This window comes from Ursus americanus, chromosome 4, assembly GCF_024610735.1.
Source record: "Ursus americanus isolate L20-20 chromosome 4, mUrsAme1.1.p, whole genome shotgun sequence".
Lineage (NCBI taxonomy): Eukaryota > Metazoa > Chordata > Mammalia > Carnivora > Ursidae > Ursus > Ursus americanus.
In genome coordinates, this window is record NC_142130.1 from 73,238,596 (window position 1) to 73,264,209 (window position 25,614).

The following is a 25,614-nucleotide window of genomic DNA, read 5'->3' on the forward strand; positions in this document are numbered from 1 at the left end:
ATGCAGCAAAGAATTTGTAGGGGATTAGTATCTCATTTTCTAATAGTGCCCTATTCAGATGTAGCTATAACCACCCTACAGTTAGAGCAATAATTTTTTGTTGCCACACTTTAGGGGGTATCCAGTTATCTTAACAACTGTCATGAAATTATAAAAGAAAAATTAGTTTAAATATGCTCTCATAAAAAAAAAAGACTAAAATGTATTGTTATCCTTAGTAGTTGGAATGGGAGGAGTCCTAAAATCAGAAATAGAAAATAAGACATCATAATTGCAAAGGGTCTGACTGTTCTAGACTAAGGCAATGACTCCTAAACATGACTGTTCGTAAAAATTGCTTGGAAAGAGGTTTAAATGCATATTCCCAGGTCCACACCATACCTTCCAAATCAGAATTTCTGAGGTAAAACTGAGGATCGGCATTTGTAAAGCAATCCCCAGGTATTTCCAATGTAGCTAGACTATAAACCAGAGTTTGGGAACACAAAAATTAGGAGCTGTATCAGTACATCTCATTGATTTGATAGAGTGTTAGTTGCAGTGTAATCTTGATAATAAGCTATTCTCACTACTTAAAATTAACAAGCAAGACTTCTGGTCTGAATCTTTGCATTTAACTTCTCATTCTCCCAAATTCCCAATAGGATGACCAGAGGAATTTGAAAATCCTGGAAAATTTGTATCAGCTCTGAATATCAGAAAAGGAAATCAAACTATTGGGGGAAAAGTCAAGGCATTTCTGCAGAATATATTGCAAGCAAGACTGGATTGGGAGACGTCCCAGTCAATGAGCAGCCTCAGGACTCAGCAGCCTCCCCCTCTGGAGCCCCCTCCCTTCGGATGCTCAGTTCCTGCTCGTCACCCTCACCCCTTCCCCTGCTGCTGCCTTCCAGCATGTGCCCTATCCAGAACCTCTACTCTTGCACCCCTTTGCTGATGCGAGTAAGGGTGATGATCTCCTTCCTGCTGGCACTGAGGATTATGTCCATGTAAGAATTCAGTAGAGAAACAGCAGGAAGACCCTTACTACCATCGAAGGGATCGCTGATGATTACAATAAAAAGAAACTAGTGAAGGCGTTTAAGAAGAAATTTGCCTGCAATGGTCCTGTAATTGAGCACCCAGAATATGGAGAAGTAAGTCCGCTACGGGGTGACCAGTGCAGCAACATTATGCCAGTTCCTGGTAGAGACTGGACTGGCTAAGGAGGACCAGCTGAAAGTTCATGGGTTTTAAGTGTTTGGGGTTCACTGAAACTAAAGTGAGGATTTCCTTGCAGTGAGTAGAATTTTCCTTCTGTCCCTTGTCACAAGTTATAAAACCTCACAGCTTATATAATGCATCTGTTTGGGGTCTGCTTCTAGCTTGGACTAGTGTAACTCCTTTGTGCAATAACTGAAAAGAGAAAAGAAAAGAAAACCAAGACTGGACTGGGATAATGGCTGGCCAACTCACAAATCACAAACCAACCCTAAGCACAGAGTGGCACAGGGCCTGGAGTAAAAATGGGCATTAGGACAGTGGTGGTTTTGGGAAGGAGGTTGCAAATCTAGAGCTAACAAGGATGAGATTACCCTGCATAGTTGGCTCCCATCTCACCCTTGAACTAGAGAAGAGGGGCAGGGCCACAGCTGGCCTCTAAAGAGACAGGCTGTGCCAGTTAGCGAACAGAGACATTATCCCAGCAAACAAAGGGGGAACAGACTCTCTTTGGCATAGGGGCAAAACTCCCTGATGGGTGGCTGGCCCTGGCTTTCATTCACACCCTACGCTGCACAGGGAATTGCCTGTCCTTTGTCAATATAAAACTGCAGTAGAGCTAACCCTACCTTCTTTTCTTTCTCCTTCCTTCCTTCCTTCCTTCCTTCCTTCCTTCCTTCCTTCCTTCCTTCCTTTCTTCCTTCCTATTTTTCTTCCTTTTTCTCTCTCTTCCCTGCCCTTCCTCCCTCTCTCTTCTCCTTGTTTCCACTTTCTTCTTGATTTAGACCAACACAGTCTTTGAAAGAAATCACACAAATCTCCAAATATGGACAAGCCTATAATCTCCTCCACCTTCTTACTTATCTGTCACTCCCTCATTCCTTATCCTACCCAGGCATGCATATTCCTAAGAATAAACAAGGAGAAAATTATAATATAAAGATTAAGTAGTTTAAAAGAAGGCAATCATACCCAGTAGGCAGAAAAAAATATGCCCTTTTAAAATGGCTTTATTAGTGAAAGTTAGGAAAAACTATAGAAAATCTCTAATGTGTATTTTCTAAAAGATTCAAGAAGACATTTTATCTACTTAGTAAAAAGCATGGGTTACAAATAAAGATATAACCTGGGAGCAGGAAAAGTTGCTTTAAGACGAAAAGTATGACCATTAAGTTTTCTCATACTGTGGAATTCGTGAACACAAGACGAGATTCTGTAGACTATGAATCAAGGGATGAGGAACATAAGCTAGAGAAATTCTTCCAGAACTTCTAGGAAAACTAGAAAATGTTGCCAGAAAAGTTTAAGCCTTTAGAAGACAGATCCAGGAAAGCTAAAATAAGTTTTATGAGAAGTCTAAAAGGAAAGAATTGAACAGACGGAGCAGCAAATGTAAAAAAACGAAGACAAAGAATGGGCAAGGGTGGCCAAAAGGTGCAAACCTCCGGTTGTAAAATAAATAAGTCATCGAGATGAAATGTGCAGCAGGGTGACTATAGTTACTAATACCGTATTGTTTATTTGTAAGTTAAGAGTAGATCTTACAAGGTCTCATCACAAGAAAACAAACTTGTAACCATGTGTGGTGATGGATGTTAAAAAGGATTAGTGTGGTGATCATTCTAAGCTGTATGTGTGTATCAAATCATGATGTTGTCCACTGGAAACTAATATAATGTTATTGGTCCAAAAATGTAGATAAGAAGAAGAAAAAAAATAGAAAATAAAATGCATCTATGCTGAAGAAAGTCATGTGACTCCAAAGAGAATGGGCGTATTCATTAAAACAGACTTAAATTTGATACAGCTCGATGAAATATTTAAATTTCGAGGCTAAAGAAAAAATTTTACAAGCATCAACACAGTGGGGCAAAGATAAATGATTTGCAAAAGAAAAAGGTAAACTTTCAAGTTGGCACCAAACTTTTCCTGTAATACTAAATGGCCGAAGATCATGGAACAAGGTCCTCAGAGTTTAAGAAACCCATTCTCTTATCCAAGCGTCCCATATTCAATCAAGTTGATGCATGGAGAAGAGAAAAGAAAAGAAGAAGCGTAATACCTATGCAGATTGCCAGAGAAATTACAAAAAGGAAGTAACAGCTGATGGAGCTGAAAGTCAAGATCAGAAACCTAAGAAGGGAGGGGCGCCTGGGTGGCTCAGTCAGTTAAGCATCCAACTTTTGATCTCAGCTCAGGTCTTGATCTCAGGGACCCAGGGCTTGAACTCACTACCCTGAGAAAGAGAAAGAAACCTAAGAAGGGAGAAGACAGAATATAAAAAGAGGAGTGCTTTTAGAGAGGTTAGCATGTGCCAAGCAAAAGTGTCTTACACTTAGTAATCCAGTCAATACATAAAGGTAAAATCCATAATGAATTTGTAAAAGGTATAAAATTTATGTGCTCTATATCATAACCCTTCAAAAAAACAGCAAAATCTAGAGGAACAATGAAAAAATTGATAAATTATGATCATGGAAAGAAGCCCTAAAAGGTTTCTCAGTCTTTGGTCATTCAAGACAAAAGTTAAGTATAAAAAACAATTGAATGTTGTATTAATACATTAATTTATTGGATAGCAAATTGCAAATTATAGCAATATAGAAACATGTAAGACAAACTGTTTAAGGACACTGCCTACAGAGCTATCCAACATGGATTCTAACTGTGTTTCCCCCACTTTACGAGCTGGATTTGGGGCAAAATACTTGCAAACTTCCTGCCTCAGTTTCCTTATTAGAAAGTGAAGAATATAATTGTTGTGATGATTCAATATATTTATACATATGAAATACGAATATAGCTGCTATAACAACAGCAATTAAAGATGGTAGATATGGAAATTTGAACTTCACTAATAGAGAATGTTCTTTCTTTCCAAAGATATCTTAAGGGATGTTTACAAAAAATAACAATGCAATGTGTCACAAAAAACTCAATAAGTTATTGAAGGTAGAAATTGTATGAACCACATATCTAAGCACAATAAAACTCTAGTAGTAAACGGTAAACAGACAAAAAAGTCAGACTACAAGGAAATGTTAAAACCTGCTCCTAAATAACTCCTGAATAAAAGAAGAAATCAAAGTGCACTTTTAAATTCTCTAGACTATGACCCATGATATGTCTGTACATCAAAACTAAGTGACCATGGTAAAAGAACAAAATATTTAGAATACAACAGTGAAGAACATCTTTGTGACATCAGACTAAGCAAGATGTTTTAATAAGAAATAAAAACACCTCTTCAAAAGAAAAAAATGCAATGCATTGGATGATATTAAGACTACAAAACTATGTTCATCAAAAAGATACAATGGAGACAGTGAACAAAAACCTGCACAAGATATGATATGCGTATGTAACAAAGATTTCATATCCAGAGAAAATAACTTTTAAAACTCAGTAAGACTTAACAGTCACTTCACCAAAAAAAGATACCTAAATGACCAGTAAACTATGAAACACAATAACTTTGCTAATCATCAGAAAAACATAAATTAAAGCCACTATATGAGACCATGGCACACTCACCAAAATGGCTAAAATTAAAAAGGACAATCAATACCAAATTTTGGCCAGGATGTAGAGTGCTTTTATCCCAACCATTACTGGTGGGGGTGAAACTGGCACAACAAGTTTGGTGAACTGGTTGGTAATATCCAATGCTGCATACGTATATTCCAGGTAATTTCCAAGGAAAACGTATCTGTATGTTCACCAAAAGGCATCTACCAGAATATTCAGAACAGCACTATTTAAGCAACTCAATAGAAAGAAATGATCCAAATGTCCATAGACGGTAGAATAGTGAGTACATTGGGATGTATTCACAGAATGGAATATTGTACAGCGATGAGAGTGAATAAATTATAACTACACATAATAATACAGCTAAAGCTCATAAATAATGTGGAGCCAAAGATATTACATAAAAAGACCACAAACTGTGTTTCTATTTATATAAAGCACAGGAAAGGAAAAGTTGATCCATGCTGTTAAAAGTTGAGATAGTAGCTACTCCCGAGAGGGCTGTAACTAGAGGGAGAGTTCCAGGAAGCTGGGTATATTCGAGTTCTTGTTCTAGGTGCAGGTTTGTTCAGTTGCAGCTGGTTATGAGTGTGTTCAGTCTGTAAGAAGTCATTGAGCTTCGGGGTGCCTAGGTGGCTCAGTCGGTTAGGTGCCTGCCTCTGGCTCAGGTCATGATCTCCAGGGTGCTGGGATCGAGTCCCACATCGAGCTCCTTGCTCGCCAGGAGTCTGCTTCTCCCTCTGCCTGCCCCACCACTACTGTCGCTCGTGCTCTCTCTTTCTCTCAAATAAATAAATAAAATCTTTTTTTAAATTTTTTTAAAAAAGAAATCATTGAGCTTTATGGCTACAGCATGTACATTTTTCTTTATCTACATTAATTATCCTTCAATAAAATATTTTTAAAATCTTATTGGATTAGGTCAGAAGGGTACTCGGGAAAATGCAGAGCATTTTATGTTTCACAAGAAAAGACCACTCAAGAAGCTATAAAAATAACAACAAAATGAAACTAAGAATTAGAAGCAAAAAAGGGGAATTAATAGAGATTAAAAACCATAATTTAGTTAATTGCAAAATGGGAAGAGGCAAAATTGATAAATTTGCATTAGTTTGCACAAAATTTGCACAAAATTGATAAATAAAACACTAGTTCTTTGAAAAAAAAACAAAAAGATAAACAAAGTTCTGGAAACGTTAAATGAGACCAAAAAAAAAGGAAAAAGAGGCAACACCTAAATTTAAATACACCAAGGGAGAAAGGAGATATTACAGATCAGTTTTTCTCAACTTCGGCACTATTTACATTTGGGCCAGGCAATTCCTGGTTGTACAGGCGGCTATCTTCTGCACTGCTCAGCAGCTTCTCTGGAGTCTACCACCTAGAAGCCAGTAGCATGACCACCCCCGGCTATGACATTCAAAAATGTCTCCATACATTACCACATGTCCCCAGCAGAAGCAGATCACCCCCAGTTGAGAAGCACCCACCATAAATCGCATTGTGAAAGAATGTATAACTCTATGTTAAAAACATTAAACACGTGAATGAAAAAACTTTTTGCTAAGAAAATAGGCATTATGGAAAATTGATTGAAATGGGGTAGAAAAGCTCAATAAATAAATAACAAAGACATTGAAATTTTTATTTAAGTCTCATTATCAAAAAATGCAGATTCTGCACTTTCTATGCTGTTCCATTAAATTGTCTGTCTATTCATTCCCTGGTAATTATTGTAACAAACGATTCCTTTTAAACTTCTAAGAACTAGACCATTCTTCTCCTATTTAGAATGCTATAAAGAGGAGCCATACATAGAAATATAATGAAAGATATGTATAGGATGCTCCTTTCTTCCAGGTGTAGATAGGGCACTTCTCAAATGAAGTTTATGACCTGTGTCAGGGGAGAAGGGCAAGGTTGTGGGAGGTCACCGTGACCTTCCTGCCATTTTTCTCAAATTCATTAAACTCAAAATATTCACTGTGCCAAGGTGCCGTATTTGGGGGCAGTGTGTCCTGAACTCTATCAAAACCATTCTGTTCAAACTTCTAAATAGCCTACCCATCTAAACTTTGAGTGAAGGGGATGAATGATCAAAGAGGGGGGAGGGGAAGGCAATCCAGAGATTCTGAAGCTAAAAATAAGTCCTGGCAAGGGCGGAGTGTATAATCAAACTTCCACACACACACACAGAGTTCCATTACTTCTTTCTCTTCCAATAAGCTTCCGTGTAGTACATCCCAGCAAGCATGTGTATATGGACTCATTCTTTAAAAGCAGGAAACCTACTTCTCTACAAACACTGGTTTGTAGATTCATTTTCTTGACTAAAGAGTCAGCTCTGTAAATTGTTGCAGGAGCTTAATAAACAAGCACCAAGTGTGAGCTCCCTGAGGACAACTGTGTCTTACTCAGTGATATTTTCCAAGAGCTTCTGGAATAGTAAGCAAGCAAGATTGCCTACACTTAATGGAGAATATATTCTCTTAAGACCAATGGGCACCTGGTCTCTCAGTGTCCCATCCACATGGCAAAACTATGGGCAGAAAAACAGACAGATCTCAAAATTGCTCATTGGAGGGTTTTTCTATGTACGCGAAAGGACAAGGGCTTAAAAATACACTCTCTCCTCTGAATGCTATTTGCCTCGGGTCAATAATATGCAGAAAATGCGATCATAGGACAAATGAATATCAGCTTGCCTCCAACCACAGCACAAAAGGAAAAGAGAACGACAGGACTTTTGTCAAAAAAGCATTCTCCATTAAGACACATTGCTTCTTGGAGGCTTTCTTTGATGCCTCCTGCAGTTGTTCCTATTATATTCTAGCAACTGCTAAGATGGAGATGTTCCAAAGTGAGAGACAGTGTTTGGAACACATGGCCCTTATGATCTGTTAGCTTATTAAAAGGCATTGTATTTCCTGGACCAACAAAATGAGGACTCTGACATGCTCCCAATACTTTTAAAGTTTGGTAGTTCATCTTTCAAATTGTAGAATGTACTAGACCCCGAGCCTCCCTCACTTCTTCCTTCCTTACCCCAGGCCTGACTTTCATCTCAGATCTAGTTTAAATGGTTCTAAGGCTAGAAGGCTGGTAAGTTAGTTTTAGTGCTTATTAAACACTAGATAGAAGTGAATCATTCTGCTAGATGCTTTACATATTATACCCAATGTAACTTTTAAATAATCCTTCTGAGGCTTATGTCTTTACTCCTATTTGTAGTTGAGGAAACTCAAAGTTAAGAGACCAACTGACCACCCCCACCCACCACCAGCCAAACAAATCTAGAAGCGCATAGTGGAAGCCTCCTCAGAGTTCATGATCTCTCCATCATCCAGACCTACGTCCATGTTGATCCAACCCATGGCTGGTTCGAATGACATCCTCTCTATAAAACACGGTCAAACTAGGTATCTTTCCCCCCATCTCCCCATCTCCTCACCCACTCCCATCCCCAGTAAGAATTCCAAAGGATGAAAGCAATTTGCCTTATTCCTTCCATGCCCCGGGTGACCCATCCTGAAGCAAGTCCAACCAAGAACAGCTTGGTACGGTGAAAAGCTCTGTACCAGCTGACGAATTATATGATCTGGGTTCCTTCCACCTCAGACTCTAACTGGTTGTGTAAACTGTGCCCAATTGCCCACATTCTTAGTCTCGCATTCCTCATCTATAAATGAGAAAGGTAACCATCCAGTTCCATAGTTTGATTTATAATCGAATTTCTATGCGAGTAGGTGTATTTTCTGAGTTTCTTTAAATTAGCATTTAATCAGTAAAATGCAAAGTAGGGACAGTGCCCACAACCTTAAAAAAAGAAATTGTAGTCTCTCAACTACACTCTAATGTCATTTGGATTATGTTCCCAAAAATCCCCCCTTTTTAAGGAATGCCATTATTTTTAAAAAGCCCTCAGTAATATGTTTTTGTTTATGATTTGGCATTTAAAATGTGCTGTTTCTATATTGAGATTCCTATACTCAAAGCCTACCAAAAGAGAGTGGATTCCTTAAGATGTTCCAAGTACAGCAGCACTCTAGCTAGCAGGTGATAATAAATCGGGAATGACATAGTGCTGATCATGGTGCATTTCATGGGGAGAATGGTAAGGACTTAGCAGCTTCCCATTAAATTAATGAGAAACCCCAGCCTTTTTGGCCAGCGGGAGTGAGCAAGATAATGGAGACATCTGAACATCTTTCTACCACCCTGGGAATGAAAGGCAAGATTGAAAGGACAACTAATTCATTTAAGTGTTTGGCTTTCCACACGGTTTATCCCCCAAATCAGGCTGTTACTCCTTTATTCCCTCAGGTTACTTTTCAGAATCAGGAGCCACTGAAATAGCCTTTTAAAGGTATTTTGGGTGGTGTGCACCCTTGTTCCCTGAATAAGTAGGAAATGAAAAGACTGGGAATCCCTTTGGATCTCTCACACTGTCCAATGAAATCATCCTTTTAATTTGGATTCATCAAGTGGGACTTCCATGTTATGGTCTGCTTGCTTTTGCCCTCTGCAACTGCTTGGGCTGCTCTGTAAGGGAAGGCATCAGAATTAGTTAAAGATAAATAAATAAATCACCTGAAGTCTAATTGTGGGTTTTTCTTGAGGCAGAGTGCAAAAATCGAAGAAATATTGGATCAGGAATTGGGCAAGTTTTTCTTCCCACAGCCTGTGCAGCAACCAGGAATGACTCCTCCAACCTTTAAAGGCCCCTGTCTCATCGTTGGTAAAAGAATGGGTTTGACACTATGATGGGTAGGTTTTTCCAACATTTTGAAATACACCGTCTCTTTGAAAATGAAGAGAGAGGTGGCGGATGGGAGGTAGCTCCTACTGTTGGGAAAACAAATACCCCGTGGTTGACCTTTTCTTGGACACAGATCCTCTTCTGGAAATGGAAACAGTAGGCTATCCTATTTTCCTATTGAACACAAATTCTAATCCCCGAAAGTTCTCCTCGTGTGCTGGAGAGTAGGCACAGAAGTTTCTTCACGTCACCACTATTAGTATTCATTGCCATGACTTGTATCACTTGTTATAGTCAACATTGACCAACTAGTCTGGATACAATTTGTTCCTTGTTTGACGTACTTTAGTCCATAATTCTCTTGACCCCCATGAAGAAATCCTTACACATCACCTTGGAAGAGTTTATTTCTTATAGTCTTCTTAACCATAGTTCATGTAGTGAACGTGTAGCATTTCCATTTTTTTTTAAGATTTATTAATTTACTTGAGAGAGAGAGATTGTGAGAGAGAGCACAAGCAGGGGGGAAAGGGACAGAGGGAGAGGGAGAAGCAGACTCCCTACTGAGCAGGGAGCCCAAGGGTGGGCTCAATCCCAGAATCCTGAGATCACGACCTGAGCCAAAGGCAGACGCTTAACTGACTGAGTCACCCAGGAGACCCCATATTTCCATTTAATAGATTAACCCTCAAGATCTTTTCTAATTCCTTAGACTGCCTGGTCTTATCATGTCATGTCACACCCATGAACATCTTATGGAAGGATGTTTCAAGAGAGCTGTGAAACATTGAAGATAACTTATAGATTTGGATAAAAGTTTTGAGTTATGAAAACCTGCAACAGTAACCTTTCCACAAGGAAGCATACAGGGGTTTGCCAGACCTGTATGTTCTATAGACTTCTCAGAGATCTCAAGCCCTGGGAAAATAAATCAAAATTTAATATGCAGTTTCTTTGTAGGATTTTATAAAAGTCTGCAAAGAAGAAAAATAGCAACCTTTAATAACTACTATTCGTCAAGCACTTTATGTACATTAGCTTGTTTTATCTCATATTAGCCTTAAAAGTGTTATGAGTTCTGATTTACAAATAAAGAAAATGAGACTAAGTAATGCTAAGTAATGAATGCATGGTCTAAACAGCAGAATCACTATTCCAACTCTGGTCTTTTTGGCTCTGAAAATGATGTTCTTTCACTGTATATCACTGTTCCTCTCACAAAAACCTGCCTGGTATTTTCCTTTTCTCTGTCCTTTGAACTTGTCTTTCTCTCTCCCTCTTTAAGCTCAAGGTGAAGGCTTTTTACTTTAGCTCTTTCCCACCTGCCAAGATTCTGAATCTAATAATACAATATTTTATTATTAAAGCTAGCATTTACTAAGAACTCTGTGGCCTAAGCCCTTTACAAACATCCTCTTATTGAATACCTAATAGGGGCAGGTGTTTAATAGGTGTTTATGGATTTGAAAACAAAGGTTTAAGGAGATATAGCAATTTGCCTAAAATAAAATTGTTGGTTGTTTCTGAAGAAGAACATCAATTTCTATCTGTCTAATTATAAAACTTGTATTCTTGGCCACTATGAAGAAATCTAGGACCGAGGAAGAAAATATATGGTAAAACTTCTTTTATTTCAATTAGGAAGGATTTAATTATATTCAATTTATACCTTTAAAAAAATATTTCGTTGTTGATCTTTACTCTAAAAAGTCCCTTTAACTTCTTGCTCTTCAAAAAACTACTTGTTCTGCACCTAGGAAAAACAAACACAAAAGAACCAAACCAGACCAAATACCACTGAAATTATGATAAACCACTGCCATCCAGTGGCCATCGAGGGAAACACATTGCAAATATTTCATGGCTGCAAAAGACCATTTAGCGCAATTATTTAAATATGAAATGACATGTTGAGATTGAAGGGAAATGTTTAGTAGTAAACATTTTTATGATTTTATTACTTATCCTGGGCCTGAGCCATCTCAAAGTGAATAAACTGACCCTTTGTGCGTCATAATATGAATGTTGGTGTTAGAGGCCTTTAATTTAAAAACATGAATAAAAGAAAATGAGCACAGCTATGCAATTGTGAATTTCTCTTTGAATTTTGTAAACATTTGGGCTCAACACAATTTTTGTTAGCATGTATGTTTCAAAATTATTTTTGAAATCGCTTGCGTGAATGCAATGCTGGACTTGGTGATCGATGTATGCACTGAGCAAAACCAGCCGCTTGTTGGAGCATAGATGCTACCGTTGAACGCAGCCTCTTGAAATGTTTCCTACATGTAGACTAATGTGCACACTTCAGTTTTCATTATTCGTTGGCTTTGTTTTGTTTGTATGTTTGTTCACGCTTTTTATTTTTTATTTTTTTATTCTTGGTTTATTTAAACCACTAGTGCTAGACATCTATCCATAATGAAGGGCAAAACCCAGAGCTTTTGGGGGCTCCTGGGTGGCTCAGTCGTTAAGCTCCTCCGCTGGGAGCCTGCTTCTCCCTCTCCCACTCCCCCTGCTTGTGTTCCCTCTCTCGCTGGCTGTCTCTCTCTCTGTCAAATAAATAAATAAAATCTTTTAAAACAAAACAAAAAAAACCCAGAGATTTTGGATTCAGATATGTTGAAAATCACGAGTGGGAGGAACATTTGCTTACTCATTTAGCAAATAATTATTGAGTTCTGGTGAGGTGCTGTATGTATGGTCAAGATAGCATATTCTTGCCTTCGAAGTAATTATTGTGCACTAGAGAAAACAGAAACACGGATACATTGCAATATTTGCAGTGAGGAATAGGCATGTAACATTGTCTCCTTATTCACCAGTGTCTCAGGAGGCCAGCAAGTGCTTCAAAGGTGGTAAACACTGGGTTAATGCCTGGTGAATTAGTGGAGAGTATAGTTGAAGTAAGCGCAAGGTGTCACAACACACCAATGACACACTGAGAGGCCGCGGGAGTCTGTCTGGAGGAAGAAACCGGGCTCAGGTGCGAGTAGGCAAAAGCAGTCAGCAGAGTGGGGTGGAGCCATGTGTTTCAGACGGAGGTCAGCGGGTGGGTGGAAAGGTCTGGAGCAGACCATAGAGTTACTTCATTTAAATCATTTAAAAAGTAAGGAAGCTCCAGGTCAGTGACTGGCTAACAGTCCTATGATGGGCAGTGGCACAACCAGGTTGACGCGGGTTTTTGGCTTCTCTCTCTAATCTACTTTGCTTTATACCAGTGCAGCCGTGAATGAATGTTTCTGGGGGGAAAGAAGGAACGAGCTTCATACGAGACGGTAGTGGAAAAGGAAATAAAGGAGCGAATGAGAAACACAAGTTGAGGGAAGAATCCACAGCATTCCACTAATGATTGGACACGGAGGGACACGGAGGATGTTCGGCTTACGAGGGACGAAGCAATGAGGAGAAGCAAAAGTGAGCCATCGGCTGAACCTTAAGAGCATTTTGCCTGTGAGCGCTCCCGCAGTTCATGAAAGGTACGCTGTGAACAAGAATGAGAAGCATGCAAGGCAGGAGGGGAACAGACGCGGAGCGCGGAACCGCCGGGCCGCTGAGGAAGCACCGCGGAGGCGTCATACCTTGCAGGCGGAATGTACTCAAGACACGCTTACTGCGGGTCTCGACGCGATGCCACTCTCGGAGAGGCAAAGAAAAGGGAAATGATTCCTTCTTTCAAGTAACGTATATTCAGTTTGAAGATTAAGAAACATGCAGAAATGGGCTATTAAAAAACAAAAACGAACAAAAAACCCAGCGCAGCAGTGGCGCATGGGGAGGCACCGTAGCGCGTATGCCTTGGCCTTGATCTAAAGAGGTTCAAGTTCTCGCTGCAGCTCCGCAGCGGACGCGCCGCCCACCCAGACTGCGGTGGACGCTGGCGCATCTGCTGCCTGTCTGACATTTGTATCATTGTCGTGAACATATCTGGCTGAGGAAAGCGACATCGCTTGAGTAAAATACGTGTTTTTAAAGTTCTCACTAAATAGCCAATTGGGCAAATGGGAGTGCTGCCATCCCTGGATCTCCCTGAGCGTCGTGGTCTTTGCCTCTGCAAGGAGTGGGTTGGTCTTTCAAGGACCTGTCAGTCCTCCTCCTACTTAATATGTTAATGTTGCCCAGATGCGTTCCTGAGCTGTTGGGAGGACAGTGGAGAAAAAGATCAACATGCTTTTTGTAGCCCCGCAGCTCAGGCTGAACGTGGGTCTCGGAAGCCCGCGGCCGGGGCAGCTGTGGCCACTTGCTCCGCGGCCCTGGCCTCTCGCGGCTGGCCTGCACCTTGAGCCCCGGTGGGTGCTTAAGCAAAGCGCTGCAGGGGCTGGTCCACGCTCCACGGCTCCTCCTCCCTAATCGTGACGTGTGGGTAACACCCGTCTCCTAACTGGCAGCGTGGCTTTTTCTCTGGCGCGGCCGCACTGCTATGCCTAAAGAGACTAGACAAGAGGACACTGTCCCTCTTTGCAAACCTAATGTTAAAGAAGATGGAAAGTGAGTGGAGGTAGTGCAGAAACCATCGGCCTCAGACCGATTGAGAGAATAGCTTGTTCACAGATGGCGCGAGGAGCTCTTCTTGGCTGGAGGTAGGGAATTTTGGGGGGTGGGGAATTGATAGGGGAGCCTGGGTGGCTCATGCTGTTAAGGGTCTGACTCAGTTTCAGCTCAGGTCATGATCTCACGGGTCGCGGGATCGAGCCTCACATCAGGCTCCGTGCTCAGCCGGGAGTCTGTTTGTGATTCTCAGCCTCTGCCCCTCCCCCCACTCGCGCGTACTCTCTCTCAAATCTTAAAAAAAAAAAAGAAATTTAGAAGTTTGATAGAGATATTAGGGATAGGCCAAAGAGATGTTTTATTTAATGTACAGTTTAGAGTCTCAATAGATATTTTTAGTAACGGCTAAGGGATTTTGTAGTGAATACACACCCTTATGTAAGATGAGGTATGCAAGTCACGCTCAAATATCAATATGCTGGCAGCCAGCGGGAGGGGTTCGCTCAGAAGAACTTTCACAGTATAACGGTCAGCGACACTGCTGAAAATTTTGAGAGGGCTCCACACAATAAGTAGTAAGCCAGGCTGATGAGTTCATGAAGTCAAGAAGAATTTGAAACAACTCCAAGATTCTGACTCTGAACACCTATAAATGAAGGTCTGATGAATAGAAATATGGAGGCTTTTTTTAAAATGATGGTGATTATCTCAGTTCCAGAGAGACAAACAATATCCCGTCCTAGAACCTGAGCTCAGACAGGGTTTAGTCATCAACTGTAGCAGGAGCTAGAAGGTTGAAGATAAGAATTATATCTATTTTTCCGTATAACTTCGGAGACAAGTCTGTCGTTGGTGACCATACAAAGTACATCTTCTATATAGTGGAACATTCTAGAGACTGACTCAAGACTAAACCAGTTACAAGAAAGGTCACATGGGAGGACTTGAAAAGTAAAAAACAGATTAGTTTGGAGGGTAGAAAACACTACCACATCATCCAATAATTAAGGAGCATCTACTGTGTGCTGGACAATATAGTGAACACTGGGAAGAGAAAAAAGATGAACTATGACCCGCCCTTGACAGCCAACATCTGGTTCTGGTGGCTGGCTGGCTGTGTTCTTCAACACAAATTATACTAACTCTAGCTAGCATTTAGTAAGGGATCATTCTGAGCCAGCCAGAATGATCCCTCTGCACACTTTATATACATTATCTCATTTAATCCTATGTCATTTTACAGAAAAGGAAACAGAAAAGAGTTGTACAGAAAACAGCTGACATAACAGGCCTGACTGCTATCCTTTGAAAAGTGCTTACATAGTTGGTCCTTGCCTGGCATCTGGAAACTGAATTTTGAAGGGTCCCACCATTCTCAGATTCTCAGACCTGGTTAAGAGTGGCTCACTCTGCCTAACGCTGATGCGAATAGTCTGGCTTACGATGAACACCTGCTCTCCTTCTGGGAGTCTGGAATTTTAGGAGACACTGGGGAGAAGGTGCTTACATCATCAGCTCCCATTAAACACCCTGAGCAAGGGGTCTCTAATGAGCTTCCCTGCTTGGCAAGATTTCACATGTGTTGTCCCAGTTGGTTGCCTCAGGCATTTACGTGCGTCCCTCGTGACTCCCCTGGGAGAGGACCTTTGGAAGTTTGCACCTGGTTTCCTCCAGACTTTGTCCCAGATGCCTTCTCTTTGCTGATTGTGCTTTGCTTCCTATCACTGCAATAAAACATACCCGTGAATACAGTGACTTGCTGACTCTGATAAGCCCTTCAGGAGGTACGACATCGCAGTAATCTATGACCCTTCAAATCTGGGGTGCTAAGACTTGTTTGGTTGGGAGGGAGAAGGGGCAAGTGATGAGTGATAAGTTGAAAACGTACAACCTAACTCTTCGCGAAAATACAACCTTCTTTCCCTTCCAAACTCTGTTTTGCGGAGTTTTGCCTTAGGAGAGGAGAATGAGAAACTGGTTTCTGGAGGGCGTTGGTCTTACAAAGGAAATGCATCAGAATCACCTGGAGGGCTTGTGAAGGCACTCTGGGCCCCAGCCCAAAGCTTCTGATTCAGCTGGTCTCAGGTGGGGCCAAGAATTTGCAGATCTAGCGAGAACTTGCTGATGCTGCTGGTCAATAGACCACACTCTGAGATCCACAGATGTACGAGTTCACTGCCATCTCTGAGGGTATGTAGGCAAGCAGATGATACTCCACTTTGGGAGAAGACATGTTTATATCCCAGGATGCTTCTTGGAATACAAACGCACAGAACCGATTCTGTCCACAGGTAGATAGCTATCTGTTCGTTTTGTAAATCAGACTAGATCTTCGAACTCAAAAATGTTTTCCTGAATTACTTCCAGGTTGCAACATTTGTACATTGGGAGAATGTCTAGAAATAAGAATAACTCAAGAAAATACTGGTATTCGTTATTTGATGTGGATTTCTATATATTTTGTATCTTAAATCTTGGGCTATGTAATCATTTAAGCCTCAAGTATCAATCTGGTTCCTAAAACCTGTAACAGTCCTTCTCACCTTTAGCATGAAAGCTAATGATTTAGAGTTTCCACAAAGGCACCGTAAAGCAGGATATTTAAAATTAGAATTGTTTTTCCCAGTTATAAATTTCCCAAATTTATAACTAAAAACAAACTTTATTTTATGTCTGTTTTCCTAATAGTAAGATTAGAGGCCATGAGAACAGACTTGCCTACTTCAAAGGCCCCATTAAGGTCCACGAACAGACCTAGATGTTGTCTGGCTGAATTGGGGCGGTGGTGGGGGGATGATATGTTAAGACACACCCACAGGGACTGGGTTGATTTCTCATAAAGAGTTGTTTAATTATAAAGCTTTAATGAATTCTGTAAGTTGAACTGACCCCCATTCTTTTAATAGTGAATTCCTGTCCCTGGTCTGAGGGTAAGACCTCAAAGCATTGAAGTGATGTAGTTTATCACTTGACGCTAGCTGAGTAAATGACTTCAGATATATCTTTTTTCTTCTTTTTGTCCTCTAGAAACACAAAGTTGCTTTCATTACATTCCTCAGTCCATGACCCATCTTATTCTTGCAAAACCCCTCTTGTTTGTTTGTTTGTTTGTTTGTTTGTTTAAATTCTTTTTCCCTTCCTTCCCACCACTACACTCCTTTCCACCATGGACACTGGCAAATGCTACAAACCAAGGCTTTTTTCCCTATATTTTTCTTTCTCTTTTGGCGATCTGGTTTCAAACATTGTCAGCACATCGATGGTTCTAGTCTTACATGTCGTGACTTGTATCTTGAGAAAATCTCTACACCTCACTAGGCCTGAGATCTTCATTGAAGAATGAGAATTGTGATGATTAATTTTTATGTGTCAGCTTGCCTGGGCCTCTGGGTGCCCATATATTTGGTCAAACATTGTACAAGGTGTTTCTGTGAGGGTGTTTTTGGATGAGATTAACATTTAAATTGGCAGACTGAGTAAAGCAGATTGTCCTTCCTAATGTGGGTGGGACTTGTGGAGGGAGGCCTGAATTAAACAAAACTCTGACTCTTCCCCAAGTAAGAGAGAATTCGCCTGGCTACAAGCTTTCAAACTGGCACATCAGCTTTTTCTACCTGATGATCTTCAAACTGGGACATGAGCTCTGCAGATTTTGGACTTCTCCGTCTCCATAAATGCATGAGCCGATTCTTTATAATCTGTTTATTGGTTCTGTTTCTCTGGAGAACCTTAACTCACACAAGGAGGTTGAACTTCGGTGATCCAAAATCTTTGAATTGTGAGGTTCTAAATAATGCTGACCAGATAACAACGTACAAAGTGTCTTTTCAAGATGCCTGTCAGTCTTCAGGTTCTAGTTTATGTGGATATTCATGTTTGCAGTCTTGAAATGCACCACGCATCTAACAGAACTTCAGTTCATAGGAATCCAAGATGGTTTTGGAAAGACATATCTGCAGTTAAATAAAAAGATAAGAACAGGGGCAATTCCTTAAAAGTTAAAAGAAGAATCATCATTTTGGGATTACCATCTTGTCTAACCTAGCTCCAAACCTAGGAAAATATTAGGAAAATGTGTGGTCAATTTTACCACTTCGATATATTGGATACTGCAGAGCAAGTGAACCTGACTCGACAGGGTAACATGGGGATGTGGCTGTAGTCAAAGCCAAGGCCCTGTCCCTAATCTCATAAAAGTGATTTTGGAAGAAGAGAATTCAGATCCATTTAATATCATTGTGTTTTGAGACATGTTATGCACTGAATGTTTCTGTCTTCTCTCAAATTTGTATTGGAAATCCTGACCTCCAATGTAACCGGGTGCCTTTGAGAAGTAACTAGGTCATGTGGGTGAGGCTTCATGAGTGGCTTCATGAGAAATTGGTGCCTTATAAAAGGGAAGCCAGAGAGTTCTCTTGCCCACTCACCACCATCTGAGGACACAGAGGACGGCAGAGCACAACCAGAAAGAAGGGTTCTCACCAGAACCTGATTGGGCTGGCACCCCGATCTCAGACTTCCAGCCTCCAGAACTGTGGGAAATAAATTTCTGTTGTGTATCGGCTACCTAGTCTATGGAATTGTGTGAAAGCAGCCCAAATGGACTGAGATTAGGGTGGCTGGAGGAGTATGTTACCCAGTCAAGAGTGAGTCCCTGTAGGTACTCGGTGTCTAAGAAACAACACGCTACCTTGGAGGAAGGAACTACCATCTTTCATATAAGTATTCGTACCATGAACTTCATGGATAGTTAGGTCTCTTATAAAAAATCATATGATCCTGATTTGATAGAGGAGGAAACTGAGGCTCACAGATAAAGCAACTTCCCCAACTCACAGAAGCAACAGGGAAGCCAGGACCCAAATCAGGTCTCTCTGGCTCCAAACTCAATCATCCTCCTTTTTGACAGCACTCTGAACAAAAAATGTGGGGCTTCCAAGAAAATTGTTCTAGATAAAGAGAAAAATAATAGTTCAGGTCTCCTTTAGAAACAGAAGGGTCACTGGCCAATCATTGGAGTTGGAGTTCAAACTTTTAAGCAATGGAAGAGATTGATGAACATTTATTAAAGTGATTTTGACTGGATTGCCTCCCTCCTTTTGATGCTCTTGTTTATTCTTCACTCATTATCTGTCCCTACCTCGCCACTGGTTTAAAATTCTGCGGTAATTGTAAGGAAAGCTTTTTGGAAGAGAATTCCATAGGGAAGAAAAGTTGAAGAAATAGACCCTGAAGTCTAATCTTTTTTTCTCCCATAACCTGCTCTGGAATTGATTCGGAAGCATGCGATGTTACATAATACATATTAAAAGATCAAAGACAATAGCTGGTAAACTGCATAAATCAGTGTTTCCTCAAATTTTGGTCGTTCTCTGTATTCATTACCTATTGTCACAATACTGCTACTTGAGACAACCTCAGCAGCATACGATAATAAATATGTGTTTTCACTCCTAAGTCTGTGAGTCAGCTGAATGGTTTTGTTGATTTGAACCAAGTCCCAGCTGATCTTGGCTGGGCTCACTTCCGCATTTGCAGCTGGCAGGGGATCGGTGCAGGGACGATGCCTGGGATCTGGCTGACCCAGCGTATCCACAGCTGGGAAGACCCAGCGCAGCTTCATTTCATTTGGTCTCTCATAATCCATCCAACTAACCTCTGCTTCTTCTAATTCCTTGGCAAGTTTTCAAGGAAGCAAAATGTGCAGGTCTTCGGAAGCCTTGGCTTGGAATTAGCATCTTGTCATTCCCGCCACATTCTGTAGGCCACAGCAAGTGAGAAGGCTCCTGCAGATTCAAAGGCGGGCAAATGGAGGGGAGGAGTGACAGTGTCACACTGTGAGCCAATGGGAGCTATTGTTACAATCAGCTTACCACATTTATCCACCACCTTGTGAATTTTGAAAAATCCCTTTATCTTCTCATTAACGCATCTGCTATTCGTGATGTCCATATTACCATAACCATACTTGTGATATCATGGGTTTCAGGTTATTTTTTTATATGTACTAAAAGTCATAACTATTAAAAAAAAATGGAGGGGAAAAAGCACACCACATACCAGTTAAAATTCTCTCAGTGAAACACTTTGAATTAAGGTAATGTTCAGAAGCTTCTATGGGATCCAGAGAGCAATGAAAAGATCTCTAACATGTGATGGGATAGTCCAAGTGATGTCTCTAACAAATCTAGCCTCCCTTTTTTGTCTAAAGCACTCAAATAAATTCAGAGGAAGATACTAAGAGCTTAACCCCTGCTTGGGAGAGTTTGCAAGCCAGGGTTGCAAACGAAATCATCTTGCCCACCACGCTTGCTACCCCTTAATGAGTAAAAACACTATGTATATCACACCGAAAATAAGTAAAATGGTATTTCAGAATAGACAGAGATCAAATAAGAATGAGAAGTAGAAGGAGTCATGGATGGAACTGGCTTTGAGCTAAAGCTTTCTAATATGGGTAGCAGAGCACAGCCAACCTTCAGATAGGGATGCTTTTAAGTTGAAAGAAAGCCCCAGTCAAGGCTCCAAGGCAATCAATAAACAAGCACAAATACAGCTCAGCAAAATGAGATAAATAATGTTAAAACCAACATTTTCCACATTATAGTAAGTAGATGAGATTTCATAAAACTTGGCTTTGGTCCTGAGTGTGGTGGTCATTATGCACATCCAAATTTAGAAGAGACAGGAAGAATATAAAAGAGTTAAGAAATGGCAACGCACTCCACTTCTGGCAAGGTAGGATTCCGTATTTTGAACCAACATTGCTACTAACAGAGAAAATCTAAACACAATATGAAGTCGTTAGCCAGACGGCACCGGGAAGCTCACGAAATACGTAGTTCTCTCCTACACACGGTTTTGCTTTTCATGGTGTCGGTTACCTGGGGTCAATTTCGGTCTGGAAGCAGATGATTCTCCTTCTGACATGCCATCAGAAGGTCAACAGCAGCCTAAGCCTATGTCACAATGCCTACATCATTCGCCTCCCTTCATCTTATCACATAGGCATTTTATCATCTCACATCATCACAGGAAGGGTATGTACAGAACAATAAGCTATTCCGAGAGAGAAACTACGTTCGCATACTATTACTGTATATATTGTTATAATTGTTCTATTTCATTATTATTTGTTGTTAATCTCTTACCATGCCTAATCTATAAATAAAACTTCATCATTGGTAGGTATATATAGGAAAAAACATACTATACACAGAGTTTAGTGCTATCTGCGCTTTCAGGCATCCTCTGGGGGTCTTGGAACATAGCCCCCTGCAGATAAAGGGAGGACTACTGTAGCAAAGAATTATCAGGTCAATATCCAAAAGAAGATTAAAGTCCCAAGAGGTGACCCTGGTTTTGGGGACAATTTTTTCTCTGGGCATCTTTGCTACGAAGACCAGCATTTCTTTGAGACCCTCCCAGGGATAAAGTCTCCAGAGGTGGAGTGAGTCCAGGCTCACACTTTAGTTTGGGGCCTAACAGCTACATCCTGAATCGGGTTCCCATAAAACTGCCCAGCCACAGCCCACAGCCTAGCTTCAGAGCAGCTGTTTCTGAAATAGAGCTGTGTCCCAGGGCTGTGAGCATTTTAGAAATTTTGTTTTAAGTCTATTTTATTTTCCTTTTAGCTGAGTGCTCCTTCTACTGGACAAGATGGAATCTCGATGAGAGAAGACATTTCATGAAACTACCAAGGTAATATAAAATGACTTACCATGTGTGCTGCAAAAGGGAATTTTAGCTATCACACGAAAATCCAGAGCAAAATATTGCATCTTTGTTCGTTATAAAAACAAAAACAAACAAAAATAAAGCCTTTTTATAGGAGCCCAAACATGAGTCATTCATACATTTGGCTTTCTTTTGTTATCTTCTTTACTTGACAATCTGTCAAAATGACTTTTCTAATGTGTTGTGTGTGGGATTTGGTTGCAAGATGTAGAGCAAAAATCATTCTGCATAGCTCATAAATTATCAAGTCCTATCAGAGAGAAGCAGACCCAGTTTCTGAAGAAACAATACAGGTAGCCTTGTACCATTAGTTTTGTTGGAGTTCGATTTTTATGAGGTCTGAATGTTTTCAGAAGTTCTTGATACACAGTTTCCAGATATAACTGAGAGTAGGCTCTGCTAGGCAACAGAAGTGACTTGTAACACATAACAGTTACTATGTAGGTTTGTAATCTGCTACTTTATTTAAAATATCCTGGTATATCTTCCTGTTTAATTCATTTTTCTGATTCTCAGTATGTTAGAACAAAATGTTCTCATTCTTTCATCTTTGGGGACACACTCTTATTTGTGTAATTTTAATTGGTACTTGTCTACTCTGTTCTTTACACTATTTTCTACGTGGGCTGCTGTGTTAGGTGGTGAAGCACAGCTTGAACCACCAGAGGCTGACTTGCTGAAAAGAATGGACCTAACGCACTCACGTGTATTCTGTGGAAAAGTTGCTATGGTTGAATATTACAGTACAATGTACTAAACACGAATCTATATGTCACATATTCAAAACAGTTTCAGATATTTAATAAAATCAGTTGAGAATAGTGACCATAAAAGAAAAGACCACAAGCAACTATAACCAGATTAGATACAAAATGTTCTTTCCCTCCAAACCTTCTACGATGATTAATTCTATGTGTCAATTTGGCTAGACAATGGCGCCCAGTTGTTTAGTCAGGCAAAATCTAGGTGTTGCTATAAAGGTATTTTTTAGGTGTAATTAACATTTGAGTCAGAAGACTTTGAGTAAAGCAGATTATCCTCCAGAATGTGGGTGAGCCTCATCCAAACAATTGAAGGCCTTAAGAGCAAAGACAAAGATTTCCCAAAGGAGAAGAATCCTGTCTTCAAACTGCAAACTCTATCTTCAAAATTATAGAATTGCTATCTGAATTTCTAGTCTTTGGACTCAAGATTACAATATCAACTCTTAGCTGTATTTCCAGCTTTTTTTCTGCCCTATGGATCTTAGACTTGCTTGCTCCCTCAATCATGTGAGTCAATTCCTGAAAATAATTCTTTCCCTCTATATACATATGTATATATCCTATTGATTCTTTTTCTCTGGAGAATTCACTAACACACTTTCCAAGCTGTAGAATGAAGGTGCATGCAGTAAATTTCCAATAGGAGTTTGTAATTCCGTGTGTAAATTTATACATTGTATCTAGCATGCATTCATAGAGTGATAGTGTAATACTGTGTCTTTGTATTTTTTACAACAAGGGCAGAGTACCACATACCACAATCTACTTACATGTATAATTGTTTTGACTCTCCTAGGTTTCTTCTCTCTGTCTTATCTTACTGTTGCTTTCATACTAATTCTTAAAGAGAATGAAGGTTATTCTTTTCCTCTGAGTAAATGAAAGAATTACAATTATGTATCTCATGGTCCTTTGTAGATTTCAGGCCAATGGTTCTTCTTTTCTTCTTTCATAAAAATAACAACTGCTATTATTTTTTTCTACTTTGAAAAATATTAAATTGTAATTTGTTTAAATCTATGGAAAGAAATACTGCCCATTCTCTAAAACAGTTCCAAGAGAATTATTATCAAGGACAATTTAGCAAAGGCTGAGTGTTAGGGCCATCACAAGGGTAACGTCTGGTGGTGAAAGAAAACAAAAATAATTTATTGAAAAAGAAAAGTTAGTTAGTAGTGGAGAAATCTAGAAGTGTTCAGTGTATATATGAAGACAGGTTTTGATATTTTCATTCTCAACTCTGTCTTCCTGTGTGGCCAGATGGAAGAAAGACTTGCGATTCAGACAATAGTATGAAAGAATTCTAAAAGGGATACAAAGCTGTTCCTTAATTCTTCCTTGTAATCTAATGAGACTGAATATATCACTGATAGTTGTGATGGAAAATAAACCAAATGTAGGCAGCTGACAGGAGGATACAGCAGGACTGAAAAGAGAACAGTTGACAAATGTTCAAAATCGCACAATCCGGGGCGCCTGGGTGGCACAGCGGTTAAGCGCCTGCCTTCGGCTCAGGGAGTGATCCCAGCATTATGGGATCGAGCCCCACATCAGGCTCCTCCACTATGAGCCTGCTTCTTCCTCTCCCACTCCCCCTGCTTGTGTTCCCTCTCTCGCTGGCTATCTCTGTTAAATAAATAAATAAAATCTTTAAAAAAAAAATCGCACAATCCATTAAATTTGTAATTTTTCAAATGTGTTTCTTTATATAGTCACTTGGAGATGATGATTAACTATATTAGTTTCTTCAAACACACATGAGAAAGTTTTAACAAAGTTTTATAGGGACCAATGTTCACAGTATGGCGAGAGAGAGTTTTATCTGAGCGACTGGCACTGGTGATCTAAAAATGGGTCAGCCTTGCATGAACACCCTAAAAATCTGTTCTTATGCATACCCTCCAGATTCTTTCCAATACAAATGAGCAACTCTTTGATTCTTCTTCATGTATATATCAATCCAACTTGTAAGGTTTTATTTATAGTTTATGTCCTTTGCTATACAGACACCTAACTCTCAGAACAGGTCTGGGTAAAGTAGGCGCAGGGAGTGACACGCAGGTAATGGGCTTCCTCTTTAAGGAATTCACTAAGGTGAGATTGTAACGGAATAATCTTCACGCAACTGGGAAAGAACCGTCAGGCAAGAAAGGGGAATCTACTTTGGAGGACAGGAGATGTTTAGTGGAAGGTGGGCAAAAACCACCTAAATATCCTATTTCAAGATCTCCAGGTTAGATATTTGAAACTTGTAATTCCCTTCTTTCAAACCATTGAATTCTATTAGAAAGAACCATGCCACCATGCAATCCTTGAATTTCTGCTACCATAATTTGGTGGCAGCAATGTTGTCTCCTAGAGCTTGTTCCCAAATGAACACAGGATGATTGAATTGGAAGTTTCACAACTCTTTCCCATGGATTAGTAAACTCCCCTACCAGGATATTATAGGATTTACAACTGTATGCACCCAGACTAGATAATCCCATTTTCCCCATATTTCCCCAGGGATACTTTGCTTGTGTTGGTCTATGTTCTGTAACAATTAGGACGTTGTCATACAATAAGTAGCAGAAATATACTGTGGCTAGCTTAAGGCAATAGGTAGGTAGGTAGGTAAATAGGCAGATAGGTAAGTAGGAAGATTTGAGAATACGTATGTATATATACACAAACACTTTTAAGGAGGTATATATTTAAGCATATACATATGCACATATGCACACACACACACACACCACACACACACACACACACACACAAATACACAGATGCTATCAGGAGCTAACTATACTGATAGAAGGCTCATCTGAACAGGCATCTCTTAACATCTCATCTAACCCAGACGTGGCACTGATGCTCAAAATGAATTGCTTCTATCCTTGTGTGTATCACAGAGTAAATATTCTAAGTCATGTGTGGAAATATCCAATTGCAGAGATTAAATCATTATCACTACCTGAGTACCAGGGTGTACCCTATTCTCTTTGCCCTAGGTAGTGGGAAATAAGAGATTGCCTCCCAACAAGATTACACACCATGAGAAATTACCCCCAAATAAGATACTAGATGGCCTCCAAATGCAAGTGAGTATTAAAACTTGAGGTATCGTTATGCCTGCATAGTCTCCACCTT

The 25,614-nt window shown here is 40.1% G+C and overlaps 1 pseudogene across 1 annotated transcript in view; it reads left to right on the forward strand.

The window, feature by feature from the left end:
• LOC148110271 (eukaryotic translation initiation factor 1 pseudogene) overlaps positions 1-19,523 on the forward strand; it is a 128,046-nt pseudogene extending 108,523 nt beyond the window's left edge. The window contains exon 4 of the transcript XR_015724244.1: positions 645-19,523. The product of XR_015724244.1 is annotated as a eukaryotic translation initiation factor 1 pseudogene (transcript). The remainder of the gene's footprint in view (positions 1-644) is intronic.
• Positions 19,524-25,614: the final 6,091 nt, after the last annotated feature.